At 46.6% G+C, this 17,573-nt stretch overlaps 2 long non-coding RNA genes across 2 annotated transcripts in view; one reads left to right on the forward strand and one right to left on the reverse strand.

The window, feature by feature from the left end:
* Window positions 1-7,949: 7,949 nt before the first annotated feature.
* Window positions 7,950-17,573, reverse strand: part of LOC139052007 (uncharacterized) — a 48,898-nt gene continuing 39,274 nt past the window's right edge. The window contains exon 5 of the long non-coding RNA XR_011509653.1: window positions 7,950-8,071. This is a non-coding gene — a long non-coding RNA (uncharacterized lncRNA). The remainder of the gene's footprint in view (window positions 8,072-17,573) is intronic.
* The window catches only part of LOC139052006 (uncharacterized), a 36,941-nt gene continuing 29,436 nt past the window's right edge, over window positions 10,069-17,573 (forward strand). The window contains exon 1 of the long non-coding RNA XR_011509652.1: window positions 10,069-10,217. This is a non-coding gene — a long non-coding RNA (uncharacterized lncRNA). The remainder of the gene's footprint in view (window positions 10,218-17,573) is intronic.

A 17,573-nucleotide genomic window follows, 5' to 3' on the forward strand; every position in this document is an offset into this window, starting at 1 on the left:
AGCTCCGCGACCGAGTTGCGAGCCCCGCAACCAAGCATCCAGCCTCAAGGCCGAGCGAAAGACTTCGCCCGCAGGGACAGAGTGGACCCCGGCTGCGCCGCGAGGTGCAAGCCATCGTCACGGGTGGGTCGGCGCGCCTTTGCCGACCTTGCGTGCCGAAACCAGCGAGGGTGCGCAACGACACAGAGAGCTGTGTCGGAACGAACAGAAAGAAACGCGTTCGCCAATGCCAGAGGACAACGAACCCTGGGAACACCAAAAAGACATCTGTCCTGCGCCATGTCGAGGCTGGTTCGGGGATGGCGTCAGCCTAATCGAGGCAGCCAAGAAAAAGCCAGGGGCCCTTTCGCCACCACGAACCCGGCAAGTCCGACTGGGCAAGTGACGCCGCTGAGAAGCAAGGTGACCCGAACCCAGCAGCCTTCTTGCCTCTTGCTACATCCCGTTACTGTCAACCTGCTCCGCGGCATTATTCAATGCTCCGGCCTGGCTCGCGGCTACCTACATGGGGACAGCGGCGGTCTGCAGCTAGAGCTGCTCCCTCACCAACATGAACTAAAAGCGTGTTGCTGTCGGAGTAGCATGTCCCTCTCAGGAAAGCCTCAGGTGACGTCGGCCTCTTAGCGGATAAAGGGTTATATTAAGGAGGGGGGATTTCGGTATCGCACGCGCATCCCGATATTTCCGGAGCAGCCACGCGGTGTCGCGTGCTCGCTCGCGAAGAGTAGCGGGGAGAGGGCACCTTCACCGCTCCCGCTGTTCTTCGCGCCTGGCCGCGACGCTCCAGCCAAGGCGCCCCGTTCCCTCCTTTCCCTTTCTTGGAACCGGGGAGACTCCCTCTCCGCCGCTCGGGGAGAAGCGCTATTCCCCCGATGCACCGCTGCCTTGTGGCTGAGGAGCTTGGGACTGGCCGCATCTCAATTCAGTTGCTGAGACCGCCGCCGCCGTCTTCCTGTTTCGCCCGGCCTTTGTGGGCGACCGACCGCCCCAGGGCCCGAGCGCGGATCCACTATGGGTGAGCTGAACTCTTATCAGCCTCTTTTGTGGTTCCCACATTGTGCGGTTTATTTCGCCCCAGACGGAATAAACACCTTAGGTCGACACTCACCCTTTCCCCCCTGGCCTGAACCCGCCGTGGTCTCAACTCACTGCGAACCGTGGGTTAGGGGTCACAGCTCTGACTGTTAGGGCTGCTGCGAAAGTGCTAGCGAGCGACTGCCGCTCCGCCGGCTTTGTGCGATCCAGAGAAGGGTCAGGTGCGCACGCGCGAACTTGAGTAATACCCCTATAACTTTGAGTCGAAAGGAGGTCCACCTCGTTTCCAGGAGATTGGTGAATTACTCGGGCCATATTGTTGTGGGATACCGTTTTGCAGCTGGCCGGGTTGATTAAGTACCTCAATAACTTCCACGTCTTGGAAGTACTCAGTCTGCCTCTCAAGCTGTCGCATAGGGATAGCCAATTCTCTCGGCATAGGGTGGTACAGTATTCCGCAGCCTCCTGTGTGAGTAGTGCTGTTGGCCTCTTGAGCTTGCGATTTAATCTTTGCCTTTTTCAACACTTCAGCAGGCTACGCCGGGCTTCCCACATGTGGAGCAAGCGAGCGTCGATGCTCGGAGTAGTGGTGGATGTTTCAAGAATTTTGGTGTGCGCCTTCACATCCTGGTGAAGCTGCGTGATCCATTCCTTATTTGACTGAAGCTGTTGGCTCTCTTCGTTTGTAGCTCTTTCTTCTCCTATCTCCCGCAGCTTGGTCCAATCCGTGAGGCTAGCAGTGCCTATCCTGGCTTTGTATTCGAGCCCATGGAGAGTGGTGGTTAGCAGCGCGTGGTTGCGGCCTAGGTACTCCTCCAGATAGGTCCAGCAAGCTTGGGGGATATTTCTGGTGAGGGATAAGTCGGGGTTCGTGTCTCTTTGAACACTTGTGCCGAGCCTCGTGCTATTCCTTTGACCGTTGACGAGTGTGAGATCCATGTCCTCAATAACTTTGTGAAGCACGTTTCCCCTGGGGCAGGTGTACGTATAACCCCAGAGGGGGTGGGCTGCATTAAAGGACCGATGGCCTGCTTTTCGGCCGACAGTAGACATTTAGAAAAAACATCGGACCCTTCTTCTTTGTTGCCTGTGGGATAATTTCGAGCAGAATGGCAAGCGGTTTGGACTGCTGGAGATGGTGTTGAACGGCCACTAGCTTCTTACTGACCAGGGAATGAAGGCTATCGCCTGTAGCGTTGCCATATGTGACGTATCCGGGTAGGCGGACGTGTTTCCTTTTCTTGCAGTGTGATGATTTCAGGTGGCCTTGTTGATGTAGCGATGTATTGTATCAGTGATACATACTTGTTCGTGTATCCACGGCAAATCCACTGCCACACCGTGGTTTCGCCTGGGAAGCCCCCGCGCTTACTGCATATATGTTGAGGAGTAGCCATCTTGGTTATCTAGGGGTAGTGATGGGTGCATAAGATGCGGTTCTGGGAAGCCCAGAGAAAATGGCAATTCTGGTAGGGTCTGATGAGTTGTTGACGAGCTCATCAGACCCTACCACTTTGACGAGCTTCCAGTGCTAGTATGCGCTCCTCTAGTCTCATGATGCGTTCCGCCAACTGAGTGTTAGAGTGTTGTTGTTGAGTTGCGAATTGTTGTTCTGGTGCCCCTGACTGTTGTATATCTGGGAGTTCTTGCTGCATAGTAGCTTGTAGGGATGTACGAAGGCTCTGAATTGCCTTTGCTACTACCTCTTTTACCTTCTGGAGAGTGGCGTATTGGACGGCTATTACTCCCTGCGGTGCTGTGGGCTGCGCGGTTGCTCGTTGCGGTGTCGGATTTAAGTGACTGTGTGAGTTGGCTGCTCTTCCCGTTTCCGCTTCTCCGGGGGTGAGGTTGAAGTGTTTTGTGTAGAGGTAGTGCTATTTCTTCAAAGCAGTTCATGTTTAAGTTCTACGAATTCTGCGTGTGCGGTAGGGATTTCTGCTTTGAGTGTTGGTTTGTCTTCAGTGGGACGCCTAATCTGGGCGTGTGCCTGTGCCAGCTCTGTGTCAGCAGGGAGGGGGGATGACAAGCTATGGGAGAAACAACCTGTGGCCAGCTCACCTGCTGCGAGACCTGCGCTGCTTCCTTGCTTCCCCTCCTGCCACTCTCGGAATGACCATGGCTCTAGGTCCTGCCATGCGATGGCGTCCGTCGTCGCGATGAGTTCCTACGCCTTGAACCGGAACGCGGCCTGGAACTGCTCCTCCCCTGGACAGCTGCGCGTGTTTTCGGGGACCGCGACTTGCGGGATGCTGAGCGCTCGCCACGTGGCCTCGGATACAGGGAGCCTGCTCTCAGGGCCGGCTGCGGTTTCCGGCGGTTGACGGGCGGCAGGAACCTGTTGGGGCAGGTTTTCGCTTCCGTCGGGTGATTCCCGCCGCACAGAGAGCACCGAGGGCGGCACTCGTGGTGCTCCGTTGCTAGCGAAGTGCCGCACTCTCTGCACTTGGGTGTGGCGGGGGGCCGTGGGAAGACGTCCTCTTTGTGGCCTGTCTCGTTGCAGGTTCGGCAATGTGGCACGGTTCTCTTCTACAGGTAGCACCGCAGAAGAATGCCGGAAAATTCGATGTAATATGGTATTGTTTTTCCCAGGAATGTGATCACCAGGGTGGTTGTATTTCCCAGTCTTCTACATGTTAGTGCCTCGTATCCGGCAGATTCAATGCGTTTACGTAGCATTTCGGGCGTGGTGTCGCGATCGATGTTGTATATTACCCCTTTGCAAGAGTTATCGGGGGAAATTCCGTATGATGCAATACCATATGTTGTTGCATCAATTGTAATTTTTTGCATCTTGCTTAGTGCTGAGGCCGTAGCTTCTGAGGCAGTGCTGAGAACAAGGATGTTTTGGTCTTCATCGATGCGTATTTTGAATGCGGTGGAGCCGATTTGTAGCTGTGTCTCATTTGTGATAGCGTCTACTAACTTCCCTGGAATCAACTTGTTCAGCTGCAGGCCGTTCCGTGGACGAACCGCCAACTTGTAATCATTGGAAGCAAGCTGGGGTTGTCGGGGCTTGCGCATCGCCGGTCGGCTTTGGCGGAGAACGGGCTTCGGTGGCGTTCGGGAAAGTTGGGGCGTGGTCACGGTGTAAGAGTAGTTTAGGTGAGAGAGCGCCCGCGCCCAGCGCCCTGTCATAACATTCTACTTTTGGAGGCAGCCGACAGATGGCGCGACCAACTTTTCCCCGCTCCGCGAGCGACCGGGCCACACCGGCGCGAGCGCTATACGTTGCGTTGGGCCTGTATTTCCTTGAAATGCGTTGTTAACTGGCCTTCCTCTTCCTCTTCTGGTATTCTACTTTGGGGATGTAAAGTGTCCTTTATTTACACAAGAACATTTCACCTCTTTTAAACAAAGCGTCAAAATCAGTATACGAGGGCCTAGCGCGACGTGGCGTTGATGGCATGCACATGCATTTAATAAAACACTGCCTTTTATTTCGCATTGCAGGCTTCGTACTAACTCTGCCAGTTATTAGATATTGCCGAACATTACCCTGTGCAAGGAAAAGACCCATACCAATGCCGAAGAGATACACGGGCGCACCGCCACGGATGTTAGCGTGATATTACGATAACATGAATTATATCCATACTCGCCCCGCAAAGATCATGAAGACGCTTCACTCCATGAAAGTCAAAGCTCTTAGAAATTTATTGAACCATTCTGACAGAAGCACAAGTCCGGTAACAACTGGTTAATGTGGGAGAATAAAGTGAGGGAAAATATGGCACGGCAAAGTAAATTTCAGCGCTCATGCAGTCGCTTCGAACCACGGGCTCACACAACTTTTGACAATTTTCGCAAGTCCTGGCTCTTTTTGTCTTTCTGACTTTTCAACTGCCTGCAGTATTGACGCATGCGCAAGCACACGTAGTAGTGGATGAGTTTCGCAAGCATGTCTTCTTTGTGAAGACTGCATGGAAATGTAAACTGGAACTTTTCCAGAACAGCATCAATTGTCCTATCGAACGTATGCCTGTCACTCGCATATTTTTCAAACTTCTGCTCACAGTATTTGAAGAGATCAAAAAGATGCATACTCGGGTGCGTCAGGCTGCCTCTCGTTTTTAAGTTCACAAGGTCGGCTTCAGGCACGTTTGCGATCCCTTTTGTTCCCTCAAGCGCCTCCTTGCAAATCGTACAGGAGGCCTCATTTGCGAGTTTTCTTGAGACAAAGCCAGTGACGTAGTACACAATGCAGTCTACAACGTCTGCGTCGCAGTCGTTTAGCTCAAATATGTCATCACATTCCCAGCTGCCTTCTTCGATCAGCCCATCAAGCTTCTGCTTTAATTCTTGCAGTTTATTTGGCTGCTCCATACCTGAACTCTGATATATCTCCCTTAAATCCGCCAGAGTAACAACGGCAGCCTGACTGTTATCAGGCGCTGCACAGTTTCCAAACTGCGGAGGTTTTAACAAAGATGCCGCCAACGACTCCCCCTGAATACCTCCCAACCTTTCGCATCCCCAACACGCTCCCAAGCCCCCGTATTTCTTAAAGATTTCACTTTTCTCTTCCTTTTTCTTTCACTCCCCCTTTTTTTGTCTGTCTTGGTGCCGCCCTGGCTCCCCCCCCCCCTGTTTTTTCCTTTTTTTCTGCTTCTATTTCTTTTCTTTTCTCCCCGCGTGCCCACTCTCACGCTCTTGTCCCCTCGTCTTGAGAATGAAGCTCACAGACGTCGGACGACAGCGCTTGTTTCCTCTCGTAATCTCTTTCTTTAAAACCAGCCGCCAGCGACAACACCCGCACGTGACGTCACTGCACTAACCCTTTAAAACTAACACGCCGAGGATGACGAGGCCGCCTTTGACGAAGATAGGTCCTCCTATGGAAACGTTGGCCAACCTGTATGAGGCACTTCATCCCTGTTTACAAACTTTATACCACAGTCACCATGGCACAGCCACATATAATAAGTCGATCCGGGCGTTAGATTTGACTAAACGCGCGCGCGAAAGCAGGGACAAGCCGAAGCAGACAAAAACAATCGAATGGCGCGAAGGCGAAAGCGGGAGACCCGGGGAATAGAGTTACTGTATATGCTACCTGCGGTAGCACATACAGTAACTCTACCAGGGAATAGTGTTCCTGTATATGCTCCCGCAGGGAGCATGCTCCCTGCGGGAGCATATACAGGAACACTACCAGGGAACAGTCAGTAGCGCCCTCTGTTGACCGCCGTGTAAGCAGAATGCTCCGACCTCCTTTCTGCGTAGCGGCGCGCCCTCGCCGTTCCCTCACCTAACCTATTCTTACACCGTGGGCGTGGTCGAGCGTGTCTGCAGCCGACGACAACTAGGCACGACTGGTAACATTGATCCAACGCTCATTGTTTTCATTCTCCTAAGCGGCCGGAAGAAGTCCTTGGGATTCGCGAATTTCCACGTCCTCGTCCTCCAGGGCCCCGGTGGACGATTGGTGGGCTTTGTCGGCGTCGGCATTTAGCAGCGCGTTCGCCATCTACAGCGGTGCGTCGGCGGAAGCCTTTGCTAGACCTCGCCACTAGCGAAATGGATTTAGCGGGGCGGCTCCGCGTCGAAATTTGATGTGGTCGTAAAATGCAAAATATAGCACTTACACCCTCAGGTTCGGTGTTGACGTGCTCTGGCTGACTTACGGCACACAATCTTTACGTAGAATCTGGATGCTGAGGTGATTCCGCCAAAAATGTAGCTTCTGCGCGGAGCAGATGTGGAGCTCATCCGATCCGTCGCCACACTTCGTCGTCTCGCTTTACCACAAAGCATATCTCATGACCATGCAGAGGCCAGAGTGGGAACGAGAAAGGGTATTTCCTTTTCTAACACCCAGTATCTTTCAAGGCACACCACGCGGAATTTTATTTTTGTGGGCGTTTGTTCTCACGCTAGGATTCGCACACCACGGCGTCATTCATGTCATTGTACACTCTAAGCCAAAAAGGACTAAAACGGGTATGGCTGTTAGTCTCTTGGGGGACTAAATGACCTGCCACAGATTTTGAACCAATTTTGGACTAACTGCGGGAGCAAATGCGGCGGCCTAACTGGGGGAGCAACTACTGCCGACTAAACGTGAGGGCAACTTTTAGTCCCTCCCAGTTAGTCCCTAGAGGATCAACGGTTAGTCTGTTAAGGTTAGTCCACAGGGAGTAACTGCAGGAGCAACTTTTAGTCCTTCCCAGTTAGTCCCTAGAGGACCAACGGTTAGTCTGTTCACGTTCGTCCACAGGGAGTAACTGCAGGAGCAACATTTAGTCCATCCCAGTTAGTCCCTAGAGGATAAACGGTTAGTCCCTTTAGGTTAGTCCACAGAGAGTAACTGCAGGAACAATTTTTAGTCCTCCCCCAATTAGTCCCTAGAGGTTCAACGATTAGTCTGTTTGGGTTAGTCCACAGGGACTAACTTTACGAGCAACGTTTAAGCCAGGGAGGACCAATGGTTGTGCTGGTTAAGTTAGCCCAGAGACTATCTGTTCGCCCTTCTCTGGAGAAGTGTTCTTCCTTTCAAGTACCTCCACTAAACCAACAGTTGTTCCCCCAAGATTAAATGCTGCTAAAGGTAATGGTTATACCACCTTAATGTTCTTCTAGAGGCTAACGGTTCAAACAGGAACGATTAACATTCAATCCGAAACAATGTGTTTCAGATTGAATATAGTGTTTGGAATAAATCATACTTTTCAGTCATGCACCGAAATCACTTTTCCAATGATTCCAGGTTGCCATAGCTTTTCAAGCAAAAACAATGATCGAACTCAAGTAACCCATGTTTATTTTTAATTACATATTGCCACCATCATCTTGAGCCACAATTGACAAAACAAAAAAAGGAATACTAGCATACAAATGCCAAGTCCTTGGTGACATATGACATATAAATACAGAAGATGTCATATATATGTCATGTCATAGAAGACACTTTTTAGGGCCCACATTTAACACAAACCATCTTTATTTTGCATCCCGAAGCATGGTGGCCAGGTGCTTGTTCAGGTCCTTCAGCCTCCTTGCCTCTGTATCCACAGTGCTCGTATGCATCTGCACAAAACTGTAAACAATGCAGCCGGCCCTGTTAGATTACAACAAGCCATTGGAACTGACATGCACAATAGGTAGCTCCACTGCATAACTGATTGGGCTGGTTCTTGCATGATATTGTGTGTAAAGCGTGAACATCTCACAGAGAAACAGGAAAAAGAGAACACAAAGGCTCATGAGTTTTCTACCTACGTAAATTGATATTTCAAGATTAACCACAGCAGTTGAAAGCAAGTGCTCGTCCTCGCATTGTCTTGTTCTCGTCTCTGTGAAATGTTTGTGTTTCACAAACAATAGAAATGGCTGCAGAATTGCTATACAAGACCACAGAAATAGTCTAATACTTTTCCACAAGTATTTTACATTAAATGAACAAGTATAACCAGCTCATGCAAGTGAATACACAGATTTCACAGCTTATTTTGCTACCGCACTGCGGAATATGCAAATGGAAAACACTGCATAGATGCCAGTGCAGAATTGTTTATAGGAAAGATTAATGCGCCTTTAATACCACTATAGAAACTAAATGATAGTTTTCATTCGCATGCTAGAGCACTGAATATGAACAGCTTCTATTACATAACATTTCAGCTGCTGTCTGGCCCTGCCCCCGATACTGCACTGGTCAAACAATGGTGCAACCACACTTTCTACAATGACTTTTCGTATTATTGCGTCAGCTTTGTAAGGCTAATTTTAGCCCCCCCTTCCCCCCTCCAGTTATCTGGGAGCCGTTGCATCACAGTGACGACAGCTCAGACAAGGATCTGTTTGTACGACACGGTTAATCTTCCTCTTTCTCTTACTTAAACCTCTCCTCACTTGACTAATTATGTGGCACAGCAACACAATTGTTATATGCCGCCTTTTTAAAAATGCCTAATTTATTGTACAGGCAGAAATAGCTTCGTTAACCGCAGCACTACTCAATTTTCATTAAACATAATATCTTACTCCTGATGTAGTGCAACAACTACAGCTACCAAACTGGTTGTTTGCTGGTGTAAAATTTTAGTTAGCTTACCAGCTAATTTACAAACTACATTATTTTTAACGTCATATCAGCATTCATAGTAGTCATGCCATGTGTCGCATTTGCAGTTGTGCAAGCAACATGCACTGCTGATTTATCTGTTCTTGCCCTTTCGCTTCTCACTTGATATTGCTGGGCAAGCAGTCAAACTGGATAGTTGGACACTGGCTGTCACATCCTTACCTTCTTTATGAATTGTGCGTTAAATGAGGCTTTTTTCTTGGTGAAAGAGTTCTAGTTTGAGGCCTAAACAAGCTCCATGGCAGTTTGCACTGAAGGAGTGTAAACATCCTCTGAAAACATGTACAATCGCCCAATTTTTTAACCTGAACGCGCGAGCATCGACCGGCCAGTCGATAAGCGCCGTATAACGGAGTACAGCGGCGAAGTGTGCGAGAATACGCGCGTGCGCGCAATGCACAGTCCAATGCAGCTTCCCTCTGCCAGGCGTATTCTCGCACACTTCGCCGCTGTACTCCGTTATACGGCGCTTATCGACTGGCCGGTCGATGCTCGCGCGTTCAGGTTAAAAAATTGGGCGATTGTACATGAGGAACGCTGCAGAAAGAGCGCTTCAAAAAAAGAACGCCAGTGTATTTATCCCCAAGGCCAACCCTCGTGTCTTCTTAAATATTTATCAAGTCAAACTCAAAACTGATACTGAGGTGCACGGTGTCCACATCATATTATCACTGTAAGAAATGTGTGTAAAATAGCAGGCATATTTACAGAAATTTTCTGTTCTCATACAGAAAATATCTATTTTACGCCCTTAAGAGAAACACGTTCCCGAAAAGAACAGAAATTTTCTGTTCTTGGAGCAGCTACCCCACAAGTGCATCGAACGGTTGGTCACGTGGGCATATTTGTTACAAAAATAATGTGATTTGAAAAACACTTGAAACTTTTTATCAGTCACATCGCATATTTTAAGCGCCAAAAAGTTATAGTCCGTAATATTAACCCGCAAAATGAGAAACAGTATACATTCTGCAGTTCTTACTTTTCCTGCGGTCCTGCATTCATGTATTGGCGGGATGAATGTATGGTGGACGTGACCGGCGGCAGTATCGGCGAGCTGCGTCTGTGATTTTCAAGGTACAGGCTATTCACACAAAAGGTGAGTGGTGCACTTTCTTACCCGCATGAATGGTACACTTTATGTTGTCTTTTGGAATTCTTGTTGCGGGCCTGTACTGCTATCGAAAGGGCATCGAAAATTAATCGCTGAGGGACCATGCAAAATCTTGAGTGGACAGATAGATCTCTTCCACTATATAGAACTTAAGACAAGGAGTCTCCGAAACTAGTTTGGAGCGTCGTTATGCGCTTGCAAAGAATCAAAGGCACACCTGCGCTTGCGTTAAGAGCCAATGTTATTCTTTCGAAATGGCTTGCGCTCGAGAGCCGCTTCACCACCGATTCACCACTTCTGCTTCACTGTGTCTGATAAAGAATACACAACGCGCAGAAAAGAGCGCATGCAAGTGAGGAACGCGGATGAGCACTATAATCTGCAGGAAAATGAAAGGTGTAGAAATTTTGCTTTGCTAGCAGGTTTCCGCACCACAAATTCAGAGTGAATAAAGCGCGGGAAGTTTTTAGTTTTGGGAACTACGCGATTGGCTGGCTGTGCAGTGACTCAAAAAGCGCGGAGTTTTCATACTCGTTTCTCATCCAAGTAGAGCTCACAAGAGTATGTTATTTTTGTTACTGTTTTCTTTTTATTTATGCAGACACAAGTAATATCGTACATAGATGATTTCGCGAGATTTAACATCGCGCGTTTTAATTTTCGGTCGAAAAAGAATGCAGGTACTAGAGTTCCCCAAGTATGAGGTAGGCATGCTTACAAATTTAGTTGGCCCACCCCCAAATTTGCCTCGGCCCAGCCCTAGATTTCTAGTTGGCCCACCCCAAGCTCCTCCCCCCCCCCCCCCCATTTTCAGTAGGCTCACGTCCAAACTTCAAGTTTGGACGTGGACCCCTACTATAAGCTTCCCGTGCATTTTTTAGGAGCCTTATGTATCTATATGGGTATTCTCTTTATATTTCCTTTTTGTTTAAATTGTTTATTGTCTCTTATAAAGCTACCTGTCACCTACGTTTACATTATTATAAGGATTAAATGTCTTTGCAAATTACACATTTTTCTGCAAATACAAGGTATTGCCCTTTTCGCGTAATCGCGCTGGAGTACTCTCTAAAGAATGCGTACGGTGCATGGGCCAACACACTCCGGAGAGTTGAAGGCATTGCCCGTTTATTGCATTCGCATGAGAAAACGAACTAATCATGCCCTTGCTACGCGGTAGTTCCAAATGCCATTTAACTGAATGCCATTCAACTCGACTGCCAATTTGCACTGCCACAGGACATTATTCAATGACATTAAGTCGGCATTTGGGTTTGAAGCTGCTTTAGCAATTTCACCCCGGCCCACTCAGCCGCTCCAGATGTTTGCTTTGGCTCTGTGGATGTTAATTTTCATAGCTACTGCTTGCGTTGTTCTGCTGCTTCTTTAGAAGTTCTACCCGATTCAAATGTTTACACTATCTATCGCAGAGATAGGGACGACAGAAGAGGTGGTGGGGTATTGCTCGCCATAAAAAAACATATCCCGTCATTTCTTGTGCCGATGTCATCCAGTCTCGAAATTCTGTGGGTCAGCGTAACATTTCCCCAATCGAATACAATTTATGGTGTATGCTACAGACCACCCGATAGCTCCTACAATTTTCTTTCCGAATTACACGATAACATTACGTCTATTCGATCCAAATATAACAAAGCTGATATTTTTCTTCTTGGTGACTTTAACTTTCCAGACATTGACTGGCAAAACTTGCGAGGCCAATCACGTGCATCTTGTGAGTTCGTTCAACTAACACTTGATTTTTCATTTGTGCAATTAATAAACCAGCCTACTCGTATCAATAATATTTTAGATCTTGTTCTATCATCCGCGCCCGAGAGGGTTAACGCTATCACTTTTACGGATGGGTTCAGTGACCACCGGTTGTTGCAATTCACAGTTCATACACCTTCACGCTCACGTCAACTGAAAACTAAACAAGTATTTGATTACAAAAGAGCAAACGTCAGCGCTATAAACAATGGTATGGAAAGCTTCACGTCCTCATTCTTAGCAACTTTTTCTGAGCGGACAGTGAACGAGAATTGGTGCCTGTACAAGGAAAAGTTAATGGAATTAGCACATGCGCATATACCAAAGGTTTCATTTCGCGTTAACTCATCGAAACCATGGCTCACTAAAGCTCTTCTTACTCTAAAGAATAAAAAGAAGCGTCTTTACAGGATGGCCAAACGTGTTGACACACCTGCGTCTTGGAGCAAACACAAGTCTTGTGATGCAGCCTACTGTAATGCCCTGCGTCAAGCCAAGCAAAAGTATTTCTCTTGCGATCTGCAATCACTACTTCAAAACAACCCAAAAAAATTTTGGAAAACGATCTCTCCCGTTAAAGATTCCGACATTTCACAGCTACGTGATAGCTATGGCTTACCGATTGCACGAGAGCTTTCAGCATCTATCTTTAACAATTACTTCACGTCCGTATTTACAGAGGAAGACCTTTCAAATATACCAACACCCATCGAACTCGATTGTACATACATGGCCCCCATCAACATAACAACCACTGGTGTTGCTGAGCTGATCAACAACCTCAAGATGTCAACTTCTTCCGGCATGGACGGTATAAATTCAAAAATCTTAAAATATACTGTAGTTTCCTCTAGCAAAGTCCTTTCCTGCTTGTTTCAACAGTCCCTCTCAACAGGGGAAGTTCCGTATGACTGGAAGGTCGCTAAAGTTATACCTTTCTTTAAATCTGGCGATAAAAGCGCTGTTAACAATTACCGCCCAATATCACTAACAAGCGTTCCCGGTAAGTTACTAGAACACATAATCTTTTCAAACGTAGCAAATCACTTGGAAACTAACAAGTTCTTCTTTAAACATCAGCATGGATTTAGAAAAGGACTATCATGTGAAACGCAACTATTCGAATTGACTACAGATATTTTCCTAAACATGGATAAGAGCATACAAACAGATTCCATCTTCATAGACTTCGCTAAGGCTTTCGATCGTGTTGCTCATTGCCGTCTCATAGCTAAACTCTCATGCTTAAATATCGATTCCCTAACAGTATCTTGGATAAGAAATTTCTTGTCATTCCGTAAGCAGTTCACCGTCGTCGATAACTTTATTTCCAGTATTAGCGATGTAACATCTGGTGTCCCACAAGGAAGCGTACTCGGACCGTTACTTTTTCTGATCTATATTAACGACCTGCCATCCGAAATAACGTCATCCATTCGCTTGTTCGCAGACGATTGTGTGATCTATCCTGAAATCTGCTCAACTTCCGATCACGTCGCTCTCCAACGAGATCTTGACCGTATTACTAACTGGTGCTCTTCTTGGCAAATGACTCTAAACACTGATAAATGCAAAATAATAACATTCACCCGCAAAAAGACATTTTCCGCTTTCGATTACTCACTTGATAACAACCCCGTCACACGCACCAACTCATACAAGTACCTCGGCATTCTCCTTACACCTAACCTGTCATGGTCTGCGCACATCGAAAAAATAACTGCTAAAGCTTCACGTACGCTCGGCTATCTTAAACGCAACCTTCGTGATGCTCCTGTCCTCACCAGACAAATCGCTTATCAGACTTTTGTAAGGTCACAACTGGAATTCGCAGCCCCTATCTGGTCACCTCGCCAAGCTTACCTAATTGCATCTCTCGAATCGATCCAAAACCGCGCCGCCCGCTTCATTGTCAGAGACCATCACCGCGACTCTAGCGTGACTAGCATTAAGTCATCTTTATCTCTCTCATCTTTTGAATCACGAAGAACCATAGCATTGCTTTGTCTATTTCACAAGATAATCCATAGCACGCACCCGTCCACTCTGCCGCTCACTCGTCCATCTCGTACATCTCGGCGTTTACATAATCATCTCAGTTTCCAGCGTATCTTTGGCCGAACAAATGCTTTCAATTTTTCCGCATTACCACGTGCCATTCAACATTGGAATAACCTACCAAATGACATAGTTGACATTCTTGACCCAGTATCCTTCAAAGCACGCTTATGCATATTATTTCCATAATTCGTCACAACTAAACCATACTGCGCACCTAAGCAAATACTTGTAGCGAAGTTGTATAGGTTTTTCTTTTTGTTTTGTTTGAATGTTTGTTTTGAATTGCTTTAACACTATTACAGACTTGTTCTTTCACCTTCACCTCCTACCATTTGTACAATCTCTTGGTACTTTTTTTGTTACTTCACACAGTCGTTTGTTTCATTTATCCCGTTATTTATATTGTTAGATATTTGTTCTTTCATGTTTACTCGCTAACAATGTATAATTTCTTTTTACTCCTGTTTTTGGTAATTCCCTGTATCCTCCCCTCACGCAATACTCCTTCGGGAGCCTGTGAGGTAAATGAATAAATAAATAAATAAATAAATAAAAAGCTCGTGCACTCGCTCAATGTTTACCTTCAAGATAACAGTAATCATCATCAGCCTAGTTACGCCCACTGCAGGGCAAAGGCCTCTCCCATATTTCTCCAACAACCCCGGTCATGTACTAATTGTGGCCATGCCGTCCCTGCAAACTTCTTGATCTCATCCGCCCACCTAACTTTCTGCCGCCCCCTGCCACGCTTCCCTTCCCTTGGAATCCAGTCCGTAACCCTTAATGACCATCGGTTATCTTCCCTCCTCATTGCATGTCCTGCCCATGCCCATTTCTTTTTCTTGATTTCAACTAAGATGTCATTAACTCGCGTTTGTTCTCTCACCCAATCTGCTCTTTTCTTCTCCCTTAACGTTACACCTATCATTCTTCTTTCCATAGCTCGTTGCGTCGTCCTCAATTTGAGCAGAACCCTTTTCGTAAGCCTCCAGGTTTCTGCCCCGTAGGCGAGTACTAACAGTAATAACAGTAAACTATACCGCATTTACTGCATGAGCAGGGACTTTCCGCAGGAATGTGCTGATGACAGCACTCTAGTGCAATGTTGTTTACATAGCCTTGTGCAGACAGCCACTGCAAATTAGAATAACATAAAACGTAAGCTGCGCTCTACTTACATTCAATGATCTCTTATCTTTTGCACTGGTTGTACCTTTCTTTGTTTACGCAGTGCGATAACTCTTTAAGAAGCACCTACGCCATCGCCCGCCTGAGAAACACTTGATAACCAAGTCGCTGACATTGTGTAGGAGTCGCGAGCACTTCAGACTCAGAACTCGCAAAAGGGGACCGTCGTCCATTAATATGAAATAATTTAGCAAATGTTTATCTCTGATGACTTTTGAAGTGTGCACATATGGAATGTAGCCGCTCGGTCCGCTGACTTCTAACACTGACAAGGTATCAGACAAGTTGAGCTATTCGAGCCATTGCCTCATTGGCATAGGCTTTGCTGAGCTACCGATCTGCTCAGGATAGGTCAGGCAATCATCCTATGACTGGATTTGTCGCTTCGTTGTCCTGACAAACCTGTCAGACTAGGATAACATGAATCTTTGGTTATATGGTGTCATCGTTGGTCTAGCTAGTACTGATTGATATGCCAGCGACGGCTGCTGACAGCGTACTGACCGCGAACATCTGCATTTGTACACGCTGAAGATGAGCAAACAAACAAAAGTGAAATTTGATGGCAGCAGCAGCACCATTGCAGTACAATAGGTGAATGCTGGAGCTTCTGAATGTGTTTTGAAGTTCTCATGAAGCATTGCGGGAGTCTGTCGAGGCCGAATGCCATTCAATTCGTATGCCATTGGAACATATCCCTGTAGCATGGGTATAAAACTGTATCATATTCCCATTTACTGCGAATATATAGGGACTTGGGCAGGGCATATGGTAATGAAGTTTTGGCAAGTTCCATCAGCAGCACTATCTCTTTCAAAATTTGCCTCAGTTCATTCAGCATCAGCATAGGTGACGTGAACTTCCCAACTAGTTAATGGTAAATCAGTCTGGAACGTCGCTAATATATTAAAAGGAAATCTTGCCGTCAAAAGTGTCAGTGCAAAATTATTTTAAACATAAACGTACAAGACAGCAATTTAGCTTGGAAAAGCATTCTTGGGCACCCTTTAAAATGAGCACTCAGTGGGATGCGCTGTGGCCTCTGTGTGCTGAGAAATACACCGTAGCCATACTGATGAATTTCAACCACCCATGCTTTGGATCCAGTGCTTAGAGTTTATGAGGAAGGCTTTTCTACTAAGTAAAAAGGTGGCAATTCATAAGATGTAATTTGGGAGCCACATCTAAATAAATGAAAATTAAGTCTAAAAACGCCGATCAATACTTCTAAAAATACAATGGCTATCAAACATCTGCTTCACTTGTCTTGGAAATTCTAGCTGGTTATTGCTCACTGGAATTTGATATGGTTGTATCACTACAATGCTGGATTTTAAGAGCTACCTGTGTTAAACCTACTTGTATGATACTGTTTTAGCATTTTTGCTACCTAGTATTTAAAAACATGTACCAAAATGTGAAAGGAATGCGGGATCAATGCAGGGTTCACAGTTTGGATGATTACTCTTAAATTGCACATCGTACAGTGTGGTCATTCCCCAGTAATGTTTCTTTTGAGTAATGCTGTTCGTTGCTGTTGTGGTCTTTTCAGATGTACCCCTGCAGTATATGTGGCTGTGTTAGCTCTACACTCAGGCATGTGGCTTTGCACAAAAATTTGAACAATTTTTATGTGAAATGTCCCTTTCAAGACTGCAACGAGAAATTTTGCAAAGTTGGCTCGCTCTACAGCCACTTCTGTCGTGAACACAGACGGGTTAGACGTGCTGAACAAGAAAGCTGCGTTTCCATCTGTGTGCAGCGTTGTGACTTAGACTGCACTGTGGACATACAGGTTTGTAAAGATTATAAAGCTCTAATTGCCCACCTGAAACTTCACATTGTTCAAGGTGCAAAAGTGACATGCCCATTATGTAAGAAAGCATACAATAAGAAGGCATTTTTTTCTTCCCATCTTTCACGTTACCACGGGAAGTACCTTTGCTCAGTATCAGATGTGGAAGTTCAAGAGCCTAGGCCTGTTTCAGCAACTGTTACGACCCCTCCACATGATGCTGAACAAACTGGAAGCAATTCTTCTGAGGAGGAAGAGCTACCTGGTACACTGGCACCGCGTCAAGGCAGCATGCAAGAAAGCTGTAAGAACCACGTTAGCACTGCTTTTGCCCATCTGTACCTGCGACTCTTATCTGAGCACCATGTGCCATCATCTACAGTTCAAATTATTTCTGAGGCTATATATGACATACAGAATGCTAATGCTTCAGCAATGGCTTCTTGTCTCAAAGAAAAGCTCAGGGAAAAAGCTGTTAACAGTGATGACATAGATAAGCTGACAGATGAAACATTTGAAAGTGA

Source organism: Dermacentor albipictus, unplaced genomic scaffold, assembly GCF_038994185.2.
Source record: "Dermacentor albipictus isolate Rhodes 1998 colony unplaced genomic scaffold, USDA_Dalb.pri_finalv2 scaffold_17, whole genome shotgun sequence".
NCBI lineage: Eukaryota > Metazoa > Arthropoda > Arachnida > Ixodida > Ixodidae > Dermacentor > Dermacentor albipictus.